Here is a 16,529-nt window from a genome sequence, read left to right on the forward strand (position 1 = left end):
TCGGCACATGGCAAATTCGTAGCGCGGGTGCTTTTCAATTTGAGAGTGGTTTCATGGTTTTTTGAGAGTGGTTTTGCACCTTCCTCTTAGCCTTTGGTAATTACCCTTTGGTTAATAGAGGCAATCCTTAAAAAAACTTTTCAACTTAGCTTTCTCCCACTCAATTTTATCCTTTTCTCCCCAGGTGTCCACTCAATTTTATCCTTTTCTCCCGAGGTGTCTAGCTTTGGTACCACTTTTCTCCAGAGGTGTCTAGCTTTGTCTAGCTTTGATACCACTGTCACTAGATCTAAATTTCTAGGGAGAATAGAAATCAAATAATTTGCAAGAAAATCATTTAAATTCAAGAATTTATCAAACATCACATGTCCATGATTAAAATATTCAAAGACTTAATGAAAATACTTAGCTCACAAGATGCTACTCCAAGATTCGGTACAATCATCCCCCCCTCATGTGTGTATGGCCTAATTCCCTCCCACATGAGTATTTACGAGATATTTTATTCCAAATTAGGCCATAGCCCCTGAAAATATAAAAAATGGTACTTTTCTTGCATGACACTCTCTTATCTTCAAAAAATAGAGTGCCCATAATTTGAGGCTTGGGTTTAAAGCATATCACTTTTTACCAAATAATAAGGATCAAGTCTATGCTTGATAAACTATACAAAATAAATCAAAATGTGCACAAGCTAGCACTTGTTTTTACAAGCTTGTTTACAAAAATGGTGTGCCAAGTAATAAATTGGTGTGACCTCCTCAATCCTCTGAATTCTCTTCACCTATAAAATAACCAACAATAAATTGGTGAAATAAATATTCCATAAGCATACAAACCATCATCACACACATGTTTGCCAGGCATAAGTAACCTGGGAATACCCCCTACATACGAACCAACTGAAACAAACATTGAAGACCCTAAGCATACGTCAATATCCACCAAACGTATTAATATTTATAATGGTATCACCCATGATATTAACATAATTTGGTATGACACAAAGATAATCCAAGCATCCCCGAATTATCTAAGAGGGTAGAAAAATATTTTTAAGAGAACTTAAAATATATTCCCATGACAGAAATGCATCAACCACCATACATGGGCCATCGAGGAGTTCAGTTACCTTACAACTAGTATCTATGGAATTCTTTTCGCCTTATCTCAAACAAGATATAGCAAAATTTGTGGCTGAATGCTCTGTTTGTCAGAAAATCAAAAGCTACAAAGGTAAAACCCAAGGACTTCTTACATCTCTACCAATTTCTAATGATACTTGGGAACAAATATCCATGGACTTTATCACAAGTTTGCCTACTACATCGAGTCATAATAACGATACGATTTGGACAATAATTGACCGTTTGAGTAAGCAAGCATACTTCTTACCTTGTAAGAAAACTTTGACTTCTCAACAAGCCACAAATATGTTTATCAAACAAATCTTTATACATCATGGCTTACCCAAAGTCATTGTTTTTGACAGAGATTCAAGATTTTGTAGTAATTTTTGGATCACATTATTCTCCAACTTTGGTACTAAAGTAGGTTTCTAAACAGCTTTCCATCTGACAAATGGACAAATTGAGGTTACTAATAACACTATCTTAGATCTACTCAGAGCCTATGTTGCCCAACAACCTAACTCATGGGATAAATACATTCATCTTCTCCAATTTGCTTACAATAATACTCCTCATTCAGCTACTGGTCGAGCACCTTTTGAAATTGTATATGGAAAACCTTTGCCTATTCCGGCAACAAGTAGACTTTCTCACAAATCGAAGCTGCTTATCAATTCACTATTGATTTTACGACCATTTTGAATGAAGTAAAACATTCCATTTCTCATGCTCAAGAAAAGTATGTTAAGCAAGCAAATCATAAACGTAAAGCTATATCATTTAAACTTGGAGACTATGTAATTCTAAAAATTGAAAAATGGCAACTTAAAAGTGTAGAAAAATTCCCAGCTGCTAAGCTTGCACCAAGATTTTATGGACTTTAAAGTGATCCACAAAATTAATGATGTTGCATACAAACTTGAATTACCTTCTCATTGGAACTTGAAAAGAAACTAAAGAAAATGTTGCAAGATTATATTGCATACATAAATTAGCTCAACTCTTGATGCGAGGATGTAATGAAGGGGGCTTGGAATTAGACTCAAAGAGAGCCCATGGGCATAGGTATGGCCGGGCAAGTATGGAGGCCCAACATTAATGAGTGTGAAATGGTGGGCAAGTATATAAGTGAATATTGTAACTAGTGGCATAACATACTTTTACCAACATACTCTTATGAATGAAATCTTACTTCTTGGAGCTTCATGCTTCTATGGCTATGTGGTACTCCATCTTGAGTGCATGTAGTACTCCATCATGAGTGCATATAGTACTCCATTATGAGTGCGATCTTCTCTCTCTTTCTCTTTTCCCCTTCATTACAGTGGTATCAAAGCTCCTTCATTTACAGAGGAGAGGGAAGAGGCACAAGAAATCCCAAATTACATGATCTTCTACTCTAAAGGGATTTATCCTCATTTGATCAATGTTATAAAGGCTATCCACCTAGATACCTAGATGATAATATGCATAAAATGGCATTGAGGTAAAACTTGGTGAATATGCTAATGAAAGGCTCACAAATATTTTCCTAATTCTAGGCTAGTAAAGGAGCTTAATGCGTCTCTAATTAATCATATGAGGGAATAGAAAAATTCAATTTGTTGCCTTTAGCATTGGGTTAGCACCAACTAGCACGAGATGGAGCATGGGCATACAACTATACAAGATTAGAAAGAAACTAAAGAAACTGTTGCAAGATTATATTTCACGCATAAAGAACCTCAACCCTTGATGTGAGGAGAGGGAAAAAATAAGCAACAACAAAATGAGTAAGAATCCCAAATTACACGATCTTCTACTCTCAAGGGATTGATCAACAATATAAATGGCAATCCACTTAGATACCTAGATGATAATGTGCATAAAAAACTTGTTGAATGTGGTAATGAAAGACTCACAAATACTTTTCTTATCTAGGCTAGTAAAGGAGCTTAGTGCTTCTTTAATTGATCATATGAGGCAACAATGGAAAATTTGTCATGAGCGGGATCTATAAGGACCTCTACATTTATACTCACAACAAGATAAGGGTATGGTTGCAAGAAGAATCACACAAGCACAAAGTTTTACTCATGAGGCAAGAGCCTTACTTTTATTCTGCAAATAGTATGTGAGTTGATTCATCCGAGCATTATCACCAAACACAATACACAAGACCATTCTCAACGCTAACTAAACACAATGCACACAACCATTCTCAATGCTAACCAAACACAATGCACAACAATCTTATCTTATAGACAAACATCGGCACTCCTCATCCCACTAGCATAACCATTGACAAATATGACACCTACCGTGAGGGATGATTCATAAAGAGACATATTAAGGGTAATTAGTACATCACTACCACCACTAATCCTACCACCTTAACTTCCACCAAAATCACTTTAATAAAATAAGTTATAGTGGAGGAGGTACAAGATGATCAGCAGCACTAATAATTCAAAGTCCTTTTTGGAACACACGACTCAATTTTGTCCTTATACATGATGACCATCCAATTTCTATGTTCCAATAAATCACAAATTTGAGGTCAAGGTAATAATAATGTACTAAGAAGGCCACCGATGTAGTGTTATGTACAAAGGTTCACATAATCTATATAAGAAAGGATGAAAAAAAAATAAAGGTTGATCTTTGCACATAGAAAATACATTCCGTGAGTAGAGGGTTATTAGACAAAGAGCCTAAAACAACCACAAGGATTTCATTTATCAAGAAGGAGCACTAGAAAACAAAGTTGATCTTTGCATATAGAAAAGAGAAAATAAATTAAATCTTTGTGTAAAAATTTAATACCATTGGGTAAGGATGAATCATGTCATGGGAAACATGGGCATCCTTCAGTTGACCAATCCTAATGTGGATGCATGTGTTTATACTCTATAAATAAACAATTTAGGATGCTTCACACAAATTTTTGTATCACAAATAACCCCATGTCTTGTAAGTTTTTTATAGTTCTTACAAGTACACTCAATGAGGAAGTTGTACTAGTACACTCAAGTACTTGTAGTTCTTATAAGTAAACTCAAGGAGGAAGTTGGGAATGCTGCAATGTAAAATTGACTTGCCTGGGATGATAGGATAATGTTGCAACTCTGTTCCCATGGAACATAATGGTGATGCTTCTCTATGGAGGAGATTCTGTAACAGCATGATTTTATGGCCCTCTATCGCACTATGTCCCCATGGCATATAATGATGATGCTTCTCTATGGAGGAGAGTCTGTAACAAAGCATGCTTTTATGACCCTCTCCCCAATAAGGCTTCAATGCCACGTCCACGTCCACGTCCACGTCCACATCCATGTCCAAAGGGCGGAAGGTATGTCTCCTCAACAACCCTCAAAATAATAAGCAAGGACTTGCACCTATAAGTTTGTGGCTAGGCTGCAACCCAAAATAATGGAAAGCCCTTGCTCACATAATTGATAGCCATATTATTTTTGGAAGCTTAGAAGTCTAACCAACACTTACATAAACTAATGTTTGCGTTGCATTGAAATAAAATAAAGATAAAAGGTATTTGATATTCTGAGCAAAAAGTTTACATTGGAGTTGAGCCCTTAGTGTCATGTAGATTATTTCTAAGAGGTTGTGACTCTAAATAGATAATAGATTAACACTATAACAATTGGTATAATGGTGATGCTTCCCACCAAAATGGTGATGGTGCTATTATGTGAAGATATGCATCCTATGGGAATCTTCTTCCTCTACTAACCTCCCAACCTAAATAGCCTTGATGTTTACTACTATATAATCGTGATGGTGCTAATGTGAAGGTATGTAAATATACATACATACATACATACATACATACATACATATACATACACATATACATATACATATGTGTGTGTGTGTGTGTGTATGCATACACATATACATATACATATACATATACATATACATATGTATATGTATGTATATATACATATACATATGTATACATATACATATACATATGTATATGTATATGTATACATATACATATACATATACATATACATATATATATATGTATATATATATACATATGTATATAAATATACATACATACATACATACATACATACATACATACATACATACATACATATATATATATATATATATATATATATAACATCCTATGGGAATCTTCTTTCTCTGCTGACCTCCCAACCCAAATAGCCTTGATGTTTACTAATATATAATGGTGATGGTGCAAATGTGAAGATATACATCATATGGGAATCTTCTTTCCCTGCTGACCTTCCAACCCGTGATGTTTACTACTATATGAATTATATCTTTTGCTACCTAGTTGTTGAAGCCCACTTTAAATCTACACCCAAGGACAACACTTTAAAATTTGTCCCTCTAGTCTCACTGTATATTGTTATACATGAACTCTACACTCACTTTGTTATTAATGATCCTCACTTTGGCATGTATACATGGCCACACATGTATATTGTTATACATGAACTCTATACATGAACTCTACACTCACTTTGTTATTAATGATCCTCACTTTGGCATGTATACATGGCCACACATGTGCATGCTATATTGTTATACATGAACTCTACACTCACTTTGTTATTAATGATCCTCACTTTGGCATGTATACATGGCCACACATGTGCATGCTATGTACCATCATACACAAAACGTGATTGAAATCGTTGCCTCTCCCACAATATAGTGTTGTACTCTTCATGGTCAACCATGAAGCTTGCCATTTTCTCTGCATGCTAATGGCAAACCCCTACTTTAATTTTACAAGAAAAAATAAAATGAAACGTAACAATTTTATGAGAAACTAAAACATTCATAAGCAACTCACTAATCCAAGGGTAATGCAAAAAACTGAAGTATATCCTCATCATCTATGAAGCGGGATGATGACACCTCAATCTCCTTGAAATGGCTCCTTATTTAAAGGATGTAAATACCCATCACATATATCATTGTCATTGTCTACAATAAGATAAGGACGGCTAGTATGAAGTGCTGCCATTAATGTAGGTCATGTTCCACCTCCAGCTCCATGAACCAAAGTATAAAAGAGGGACTTTTCTCCAATGTCTCTCTCCAAGATCCTCCCTTTCCTTCACATTTAGATTGGTATGAAGAGGGAAGGTACTTGCATGATTTTATTGCCTATCTACGTACACACACACACACACACACACACACACACACACACACACACACACATAAAATGAGCACTTAACTTTTGTAAGATGCCACTGGAACATATAAAGTAGCCTTACCATTCACTTAATGTCAAATAGGGAAAGTCTATGGACTCTATGTACATAGTATGTCTGGATATATAAGCTTGTAGATGTGAGCCTGGCCACGTGAGCATGAGCTTGGACACGTGAGCTGTGAGCCTAGTCATGATGTGAGTCGAAGTTGTGAGCTTAGAGACATGAGTCGGAGGTAGGTTACCTATATAGTACAGACCGATTATTACTGCCATTAAAACTCGTGCAAACACACCTACCCATGTCGTTGGAAGATTTTCTTGTTATACAATCTGTACCAGCTATAACGTCTAAAGAAAACTCTCATTCGTTGTAATTATTAGAGAATTAAGTATACTTATAATAATTGCATAATAACCCTATCATATGCCCAATTCCTAGATTTTCGTGCCCAAGGTAGGCTTATTTCATACAAGGAAAGTACGTGAACCGAGTTCATATAAAAATAGGTGTGAGGCTATAGATGTAAGCCTGGGCACATGAACCTCCATACATGAGCCTACACATATAAGCCTACATACGTGACCCTGAGGCGTGAGTCTAGAGGCATGAACCTATATACATGAGCTTGCAGACATGAGCCTAGAAATGTGAGTCTAGAGGCATGAATTCGGGCACATAAGCCAAGAGATGTTGATCCGGGGTTTTTCACACCCACCTTTTGGGCACCTAATTCTGGCCGGAACCTTGGCATGTGTTTGTAACATAGTAGCTTGTGTCCTCATTTTCTCTCTTTATTACTGCACTTGGATGCCCTACTTTTGTTTGCAATCCTTGTGTGTTTGGGTTTCAATTCATTATCTTGCTCTTTGCCTTATTTGGGTGGATGGGTATTTATTTTCTCTAATACTTTCCCCATAAGTATCTTGCTCTCTAATACTTTGCCTTATTTGGGTGGATGGGTTGTTTGGGTTTCAATTCATTATCTTGCTCTTTGCCTTATTTGGGTGGATGGGTATTTATTTTCTCTAATACTTTCCCCATAAGCGGTGAATATATGGCTAGGAGAATATCTTTTTTTTCCCTTTTTACTAGATGGCCCACTAACTCTATACATATGCTTGAGATTCCTACTACTTTTATATGTATGGATATGTTTATATATATAGGTATATAGGGTGAATTATTTCTAGTGCTCTTCTAGAGTAGGAGGGGCCCCTGCACTTGAATGCTCCTTGACTTCTACTTGGCTCGACACACTATACTTCATAGATATATATATATTTTTGGATGCCTTGATCCCCTCTTGGAATTGTTTATTTTCTCCACATGGGACCACCCTCTTATAGAGGGGGTGGTTGGCTAATATAAAAAGATTAAAAATTTTAAAAAGTATTGAAGAGGGTGGCACCCTTTGGCTAGCCACCAATGGCAACCACCCCCCCTCGTCACCTTGTACCCCCCTCGTCACCTTAAAAAATATTGAAGAGGGTGGCACCCTTTGGCTAGCCGCCGCCGGTGGCAACCACCCCCCCTCCCCCGCGTCATCACCTTGGGACCCCCTATCTTGGTCACGTGGAGCATCAAAGGGAGCACCCCCACCACCTTGAGGTCGCCGTTCTAATCCTCTCCATCACTCCCCTCTCAACTGTTTCTCAGCGACACTCTTCTAAGGCATCTTCTCAATCACTCCCCTCCGCAATCAACTCTCCACATCCCTTCTCCGCTACGCAAGACAACCTTTCCTTCTCTCTCCCACCGCTGAGTCGACCACCCCCCCTCCTCCTCTCTTGACAGCAATGGGCCATGCAATAGAGGAGAAGTCCGCCAACGTTGTGCCCCCCCTCCCCTTCTATGCACAGGCAAGGGCCAACCTTGTGTCCTTAGTACATAGAGAGAAGATCGCCATGCTACCCACCTTCCACCACTTCTCTATCATTCTCCGGTGACAGCGAATCTTCTCTCCCATGGCCGCCATGAAGTAAACACGCACAAAAAAATACATATATGTATATATTTTTTACATAAATGCATATATATATATATATATATATATATATATATATATATATATCCACGAGCTGCTCTGGACCTACCTCGCCCGAGAGGAGTTATCTCGGACCGAGCCTCTGCACTCCAGCGTCCCCGACGCCCTCGCCCCCCCCGTCGGCCACGATCACCTCATCAACTCCAGATCCAAGATATGCTCTGCCACCATTGAGCTACCTTTCCACGTGACATAGCTGAGGGAGACCTCTCAGCCATACTCATTAGCCGCATGCTTGATATTTTGGAGAGTGGTATACCATCCACTCGAAGCTGATGTTGCTCTCATGTTTCTATGTCCTTCCCCTAGTAGTCCTTAGTGAGTCAGGGAGGTAGTTGGGGTATAGAGGCTATTCCGTCCATTTTTTCCCCTTCATTAAATGGTGCCCCCACTGAGTAGCATTCTCCAAGCCCCTCCACCTTACAATTGCTCTATTAATTAGACCCATCTTAATGAGATGAACCACCCTAATTTACTAATTAGGTCGAATCATCCTTATCAACCTATTCCAACCCTATCAATTCATGTGGTTCTAAGCCACAAAGCCAATTTCTAGCAACGCCTTGCATTTCTCTTTCGATTAGAACGGTTGGTAGAAATCAATGCATCATCTGTGCCTTTCATTTTCCCCTTCTCAATTATGATCTCACATTTGATGTGTTTCTATTCATCTTAATGTCAACAACTCTAGCATAAGGTGTTTGAGTATCGTTAAGGACGTGAGAGTCACGGTTTGTGTAGTAGAAGTGGAAGTTGACATGTATGTGATTTCTAGGAAAGGGGAGGGCTACAAGCTAGGTGTGTCTTGAGTAGTCATAAAAAAAAGTCACAAAGAAGAGATATCCCCTAATTGATGGTGTCCTTGTATTGAGAGACCACATATATCACTATGTATAAGCTGCAATTTTAGGTGGGACAGCCCTAATTGATCCATCTTTTGGAAGCGATGCCCATTGCATCTTGCCTAAATGTACCCCTCACATACATGTTCAAGATTTGGCAACTCTTAACACTATCTCTTGCCTCTTAAGGCATAGGGCATGCCATAGCTCCACATTAGTTATATCATGTGTGGTAGTAATAATTAAAAATGCATTATATGTCAATCTCTCGTACTACACTTGTCCAACCTGTTAAGTCCAAGGCTTAGAGTACCGGATGCCATAGTGATGTCTCCATCACTCTGGTCATGAACTGTACACACAGTTATCAATAAATCTAACCACTAGGTCACTTCAATTTATTTTTAATGCCTGGCATAAACAAGACTTTTGTTGAGAGAGTGATTGTCCCACCATTTGTTGCAACAGTAAGAACAACCTTACCAACTCCTTTTATTGGATACGAGGAGTTGTTTTCACATGTGATTTTGTCTCCTTAAGTAGCAGACTCAAGGGAGGAAAATAAATCACATCAAGAAGTAATGTGCTTATTGCTAGCACCATTATCAAAGTACTACACATGTTGATATGTTCATTAACATACATACATCATGGATAAAAGGGTCATAGCTACAGTGTACAATGAATGGCCAATCATCCTATGCATAGTTTGTTGACTCCTCCTTTTAAACACTTAGTGCTAATCATCAGCCACACCATAGCCATGCTCAACTCTTTCTTCTTCTCCTTGTCTAGCCTTTTTCAGCTAATCATTGATGTAATGGCATGGCTTTCGATAGTAGTTATGTTTTTCTTTATTCTTAGGCTTATCACCCCCTTTCTTGACATCCTTTCTAGAAGACTAGGCTGATTTTGCCTTTGGCTTATAGCCACCATGAGAAAAGGCGTTACCTTTACCTTTTTGACTAGTAGCAAAAATGCCTAATCTCCCACACATATTAATTTGATTTTGTAAGATTGCTTTTCTTGTAAGAGCAATGTACCATTTCATCAAAATTAAGGGCATTGGGGTTACCCTTCATCATGAGCCAAAGTGTATATGTAAAACCCTAGTATGAATCTAGTAGAGCTATGAGAAGAGTAGACACCAAAGAACTGTTCGGATAGGCCTCATCAATATATGCCAACTGCTCCATGAGATCTTTAATCCTTATGAGATAAATTCATCCATTAAATCTCCCTCATTCATATGTTTGGACTCTAACTTCTTGCGTTAAGTAGGCCACTCGTGCCGCCTCGTTACTATGCACCTATGGTAAAGTGCAGCATGTGTATCCCAAGCATGCTTCACAATTTTACATTAAGGAATAGTGCCACTAATTCGTGTGCTTATCTAGCATCCATGCTATCCCACCTAGCTTTTTCCACTGTGGGAGGTGCAAAGGTGGATGCCACAATTACTTTAGAACTCGTATCACCATCCAAAGTACCTATACTATGCTATTATGTTGGTAAGATAGGGCGTGCCTGAATACCAATAATAGCTTTCTAAAGAAAGCCCTTTGGGCGACCCTAATAAATGACGCATCATATAAGACCACAATGGATAGTTGGTCTTGTCAAGCTTATCCTCAACGAAAAGCATCCGAAATACATCACTACTTGCTACCAACAATTAGCCTTTAAAAACTCATCTATAACACAGAATGTAAATATCCCAACTACCGCCGTTGTAGGTATTATCAATGCCCACTGAATGCAACTGATATGGTTTCCAATAGATCACTAATGACGATGAAGGAAACCTATAGTGTAAAAATTTGCAGCGTGTAGTGTGTGAAAATGACACTTGATAAGAATGCAAAAATTGATGATGTTATTTAAGCTATTGAAGAATGAACTCAAAGATGTGATGTCAAAGATGACAATGACCTTATTTGCACTCAAAATGTTGCTTTTTCTGTGAAGAATATCCAAAATAAAAACAAAAAATAGAAAGGCACGCCCCCATGATGCCTATGAAAACCTTTCAGCACGTGCGAACAAGCCTTGACGTGTTTGAAACGCTCCAAAATGTGTAAAAATGTTGATATCACACTATAGGGTATACCTTCTCCACTTAAGAGGATAGCTCAATCTGAGATAATTAAAAGAGTAACTCAAGGAGAAGATGACAAGGGGGTGAGAGACAAGAGAACCTGCTCTGATACCAGTTGTTAGAGTGAAAATCAAAGTAGCAAAAAAACACATCGATGTAGAAGAGGACAGCTCAATCTGAGATAATTAAAAGAGTAACTCAAGGAGAAGATGACAAGGGGGTGAGAGCCAAGAGAACCTGCTCTGATACCAGTTGTTAGAGTGAAAATCAAAGTAGCAAAAAAACACATCGATGTAGAAGAGGATAGATGGAAGATACCAAGGGGGTGAGAGGATAGATGGAAGATGACAAGGGGGTGAGAGCCAAGAGAACTTGCTCTGATACCAATTGTTAGAGTCAAAATCAAAGTAGCAACAAACACACATAGATGCAGAAGAGGATAGATGAGTGACATGATAAGGTCACTTCACTTGTAGATTGATAAGAATGAGTGAAGTACAAGTAAAGTGACATGACAAGGTCACTTACACACACTCATAAGAGTGTGTGAAGGGACATGATAAGGTCACTTACATACACTCTTAAGAGTGTGTACATACGCTTGGGGAAAAAAACCTCCTCAAGAGGGAAAAAGTGTCGTAGCCCATTATTAGCCGATATCCACACCTTACTACCATATAAATTGCTACACTTTCTTTGTTATTCTTTGTAGAGTTAACAAAGAGAATCAATAATTAATTAATATAAAAATTAAGATGTAAAATGCCTACAACAATGGAATGTAAAGTCTTAGTAGGCAAATGCTTAATACGTAATAAAAACTAACTAAATCTAATAAATCTCTAACCTTAGAGATAATTAAAAGGCTTATAAGAACATAACAAAGACCTAAAAACACATGCTTTTTTCATTTTTTTCTTAAACCATTAGATTAAATCACACACAAATAAATCGATGTTAAAAATAGTAAACATGAAAAATATAAAAAATACAAATAAACTCCTTTTTTCCTTTCCTTCCACACATCTTATCTTCTCTACACAAAATGTGTTGAGAGAAAAAATGAAGATGAAAGAAAAGCAAGGAAAACCATAGAAATTTCCATGCACAGGCTAACAAGGCCATAATGCCTCCTCCATGGCAGTACCAATGTTAAACCTAAACAAAGCAGTGGGTCACTGGGAAATGTACCCTCTCCATAGTGTTATCACCATAACAAAGTGAGGAATGCTTACCTTTGTGTCATGGGGATATAGGTGCTACCCATTTAGATCTTTCCAAGGGAGGCTCTCCAGCCACTTTTGTTGCAACTAACCCTTGAAGCATCTTCCACCATTATCACCCACGGTGTTGTATGTAGAACTCCTTGGACAAACCCCTCACAGAGCAAGAAACTATGGTGGCATGAGACTAATAACCTGCAAGCTCTCACTCTCACTCTCACTCTCACACTCACTCACACTCACACTCACACTCACTCTCACCACACACACACACACACACAAGAGATAAGGTAGAGTATAGAAGCTAGTGGTAAATCTCATATAATGGAAGTTTCTATTCTCATTATAGAAGTTATCTTTTATACAACCTACTAAGTGCACGTGCATCTAGACTTGGGCACTTTGCCTAAGTCTAAACCACGCATATGTGTGTCCTAGGCTATCTAATGTACATCCCTTCAGCATTACACCTAGACCTAGGTGCTCAGTCTTAGTCTAAACTACACATATGTGTGTCTTAGGCTATCTAATGTACATCCCTTTAGCATTACACTTAGCTCAGTCATCCCTTGTTTACATCATTATGAGCACATTAGAGCAAAAAATTTGATAGATTTACATGAAGTGTGCTAAAAAACCACTTGGGTGGGAAAAATTATAAAGTAACCCAAATGAATAGATTTGTTGATGTCGATCACTTGTAATAACTCAGACTTTAATAAAAATGTGTTGAACCCATCGAATCCATCCGTCTCATTAACCACTATTAAGTGGCTAGTGTCTACCTTGGCCAGACATTATTACAAAGTACCAAAAACTTAGGCACTTTTTACAGAACTATGGTAATAAAGATAATTTGTGATGTAACCACCAAAAATGTGGTTAACAATATCATTTTCTCATCATTTCAGGCAAGTGTGATGGTATTCCTTAGCAATGGCACCATATATCTTTACCCTCATGTGTGTAAGGGGGGTAGTCAATGACTTACCAAATGCCAAGCTCTCGGTAGAGCTTCACCTCCATGTGCCAGAGGCTACTAGTGGTTCTACTAGAAAGCTGATGCAAGCAAGTTAATGGAAGGATAAAGGCTTATGAACTATTATTCTCATTTTCACTTCCTATTAATATCCTTTTTCTCATCATTTCTAGCACATCTCGGAGGGATTTCATCTTTTTCATATTAATTGACCTTTAATCAACGAATAAGCAACTACTCCCATAGTAAAATTGGCACATCTCGTTATCAAGTATTCAATCAAATCTGTATTTTGGAAAAAAAAAATCATTATTATTTCAACACTTAATTAAGCTTAAAAGTGTATCCTCATAGTACCTTTTTTATTCATTACAAACAAGGGAGCAGTGATCTCATCATCTACTCTCGTTACTGTCTCTCTAGTGGTGATTGTTCATGAATGTGGTTGGTCATGTAGTGTTAAGAGCTTTCCCTATCTAACAACTTGAAATCATAATAATATCATCATCTTCTCTCATTAGTATCTCTCTAGTGGTGATTGTTCATAAATGTGGTTGGTCATGTAGTGTTAAGAGCTTTCCTTGTCTAAGTACTTGAAATCATAATAATAAGCGATAAATTCCACCTTGATATTCTACCACTAAGATATGGCTTGTTGATGAAGTACCAAAGTGCTTAATGATCAACAAAAAAAGGTAAAGTGGTTGTGTTAATTACCATGGCCAATCCACCTTTCTCAAGGGATGAACATTTCTATTAACACTTTTCATCTATCTCAAGGAGAAATAGATTGGATAATCCAAGTTGTGCTCCCTAAATTCAGTAAAGCATACTATTATGAGGAGTAGTTCATGGAATCTATATTCCCATGTTTTGCATTATACAAATAACCACATAAAATCCAACTAATCGAGGCCATGCAACCAATACTATCATATATACATGGAGTCACCCTTGTACCCATGTATGCTCAAAGTAGGCTATGACCGCCCAAATTTAGAAAGACGTCGCAATCTAAACTTATCTAGGAGATATCTTATTTATGAAAGAAATGGGAATATAAATTCTATGAATTACTCCTTATAACATATAGCCACAATCAAAGACTTCGATGCGTGGAAGTAGACATGAAATTTTGCCTCTCCTAATTGGGTGGTCTAAGAATTGATGCATTGACTAAGGTCATTTGAAGGTTTACTTACACTCCTTGGTCCACAAAAATACTACAAGAAGACTATAAAGTGGCCTAGTCATCGTACACACTCCATGATGAGATGATGATAGTAACCCACGTGACCCATAAAAAACTTCCACTCCCGTCCTAGGTAGTGGAAGATCAATGATTACTTTAACCTTTTCTTTCACTTATCATAATGCCATCCCTAAAATCCACATGCCCTAATACCACTGAATGGGTGATGATATATTGGCACTCAAGAAGATTCAATAAAATTTTACAAAACCTATGTATTAGCACTTATTAAGAAGGTTAAGCAACATTTTGTACAATAAGTGTGGTCTAACACCTCTTTAAAATTTTCATAGTATTAAGACCCCTTATAATGTATGCACAATCAATAAATATTTCCAAGTACATGCACATCTACATTCTCTCATTTTGTTGTATAAGATGTCTTGTGCTTATCTCTAGTGTAATGAGGAGTAGATTGTACCTACTCAATTCATTTAAGAAACTGCATACCTTGAAATCTACAACCCTCTTCTAAACTCATCTAAGAAACTACATGCTTTGGAACCTCCAACCCTTTCTAATTATGAAAGAAAATAGAGTTGACCAAGGTATCCTTCTATACTTGCTTGTAGGTTAGTTCCAAATTATTTCTTCTTATAGCTTTGGTGGTGTATCTATGTTGTCCTTCACTTCTTATGTCTTTATGTTGTGCTTGGTATCTACTCCAAGAATGTTGAGCAATGTAGATGGTCCAAGTCTTTGATTTGGGGTTTGTGAAGCTTCATTTGAAGAAGATACCCTAACGCAAAAATCCCTATAGAGATAGCCTACTCCATAATTCTTGCATAATGGTTGGAATAACCTTTGAGTAATATTATTTGGACATTTAAGAACTTTGTAATTGCATCCCAGCTAAAGCACTCCATCAATCTTATCCAAGCACATGTTGAAATACAATGTAAGCGTGTGCACCACCACATGTGAATTGCAAAGCACTCCATTGATCTTATCCAAGAACATGTTGAAACACAATGTAAGTAGTAGGCTCCCGTATCCTACTACTTACCATCATCCCTCCCCTAAAAAATGGGCCCAAGGAGATGAACATAGCAAGGTGCCAACCTAGCCTTTATAGACTCTTCACCTTCCACTTTTGTTTGCATGTGAAACAACCATGGCCACCTTCTAGTCTATGTGGCACTTGGCCATGTGACTTTTCCTCTAACACCCCCTCCGATATATTGCCATGTAAATCACAAGAGAAGCAATCCAAGGATCAACTTAGAACCCACTATGATACCAAGTCAAAATACATAGTAAGCTCCTTCACCACTGCATAGCCTGCACCAACAAGAGCTAGCACAACTAACAGCAATGGGAGGGGCAAGGCTCCCTCCTTGTGCCCACCATTACCCCTCCCTTAAAATAAGGGCACAAGGAGATGAACCTAGAAAGGTGCCAACCTAGCCTTTATATTCTCTTAATCTTTCACACTTCTTTACGTGTGGGACAACCATGCCACCTTCCAGCCCAGGTGTCACTCCCCACCTAGTTGTGTGATTTTGCCTCCAACAATAGGAGACTCAATGATTATGTGATTATCTTTGCACCAAAAGCACTCCTTGGAGCATACTACCGTGTAATACAAGACATTTTTATCTTGATCCTTGATAGTATATTAATCGTTCTATGTCCTTCTTATCCATGAAAATGGTGGTAAATATGTCAACTACCACTACACAACTCAAAGTGTCCTTATTATCCATGAAAATAGTGGTAAATATGTCAACCACCACTACGCAAAATGC

Source organism: Cibotium barometz, chromosome 11, assembly GCF_041138505.1.
Source record: "Cibotium barometz isolate CiBa-2024 chromosome 11, ASM4113850v1, whole genome shotgun sequence".
In the NCBI taxonomy this organism is placed as follows: domain Eukaryota; kingdom Viridiplantae; phylum Streptophyta; class Polypodiopsida; order Cyatheales; family Cibotiaceae; genus Cibotium; species Cibotium barometz.